The sequence below is a fragment of the Pristiophorus japonicus genome, chromosome 1 (genome assembly GCF_044704955.1).
Source record: "Pristiophorus japonicus isolate sPriJap1 chromosome 1, sPriJap1.hap1, whole genome shotgun sequence".
In the NCBI taxonomy this organism is placed as follows: Eukaryota; Metazoa; Chordata; class Chondrichthyes; family Pristiophoridae; genus Pristiophorus; species Pristiophorus japonicus.
The window spans coordinates 269,307,191-269,308,799 of NC_091977.1; positions in this window are offsets into that span (position 1 = coordinate 269,307,191).

The window sequence follows — 1,609 nt, forward strand, 5'->3', positions numbered from 1 at the left end:
CTCTTTCCATTGGCCGGACAACACTGATTGACAAGCCGCCAGCAGGCACCAGCCCGCCCATTGGACAGCTCCTTCTCCCTCTGTCCCTGTTCCCATGATCCGATTGGTCCATGCCGCCTGATTGACTACGCCAGACAGGGGCCGAATCCAAGGCCAGGTTGCTCACTCCAAGGAGCAGTCTAGATTTTGCAATCTCTGTCCAGGTGATCAAGAATAAATGCAGAGGGTTTGGTTGCAAGGTATATTTTATTTTGATGCCAGTGACAGGTTGGTTCCGAGATGCAGGATTCAATCTCATTGTTGTAACAAATTGCTCTAGCCACTTGCGGACTTCATCAGCCCGACTGTATATGTGTCCTTTTTAATTGCAGTATCCGGAATTGATTTGTCTATTCTGCATTCCGAAAAATCTACTCTTCAAATCTGCTGTATCTTGGGAACGTCTTCTGTTCTTCCGCCAACTTTGTCGAGTTACATCCTGGGCTGCAATAGTCGAGCTGCTATGCAAGACCAGAGGCAGTGCAGTGTCGACCAGCTTCACTTCAGAATTGGGGATTTGTCACTGAACATCATCATCGTCGTCATGAGCAGGCCCTCAGAGTCGAGGAAGACTTGCTTACACTCAAAGTGAGTTCGTAGGTGGCTGAACAGTTCAACACGGGAATTACAGTTTCTGTCACAGGTGGGACAGACAGTGGTTGAAGGGAAGGGTGGGTGGGGAGTCGGGTTTGCCGCACGCTCCTTCCGCTGTTTCTGCATGCTCTCGGCGACAAGACTCCAAATGCTCAATGCCCTCCCGGATGCTTTTCCTCCACTTTGAGCGGTCTTGGGCCAGGGATTCCCAGGTGTTGGTGGGTATGTTGCACTTTATCAAGGAGGCTTTGAGGGTGTCCTTGAAGCGTTTCCTCTGCCCACCTGGGGCTCACTTGACGTGTCGGAGTTCTGAGTAGACCACTTGCTTAGGGACTGTCATGTTGGGCATGCAGACGATGTGGCCTACCCAACGGAGCTAGTCGAGTGTGGTTAGTGCTTCGATGCTGAGCGAGAACACTGATGTTGGTGCGTCTATCCTCCCCGTGGATTTGTAGGATCTTGTGGAGGCAGCGCTGGTGGTACTTCTCCAGCATTTTGAGATGTCTGCTGTATAATAGGGATACTGATTCAAAATCCTTGAAAACTTAGATGACAGTCGAGGCTGCTGTTGGGTTTGGCTCAGAGGAAAAGCCTTACTTTGCAGTACCCCTTCACCTTCTGGGATTTCATTGCAACCCAGCTCTGGCTCGTGGTTTACTTTTCATTCCCTGCAGTAACTTTCTTGTCTAAGCTACATTGATTCTATTTTTTAAATAGTCATTTTCCTTTCCCTGTTTTATTTTTCAAGCCTGTCTTTCTAAATGCTATCTTACTGGTCTCTAACCATTTACAAAATGTCGAAGAAACTAGCCAAATGGCTTCTTCAGTGATTTGAATTAGGTCACAATTGCAAAAGCTGTTTATACTATAAAGAAGCAGAGAGATTGCTGCACAAATACTGTACTTGAGGCCATTAATTATTTTCTCATCATACAACATAATAGGTCCCCAATACTGTAATAAAACAGTAACAGGT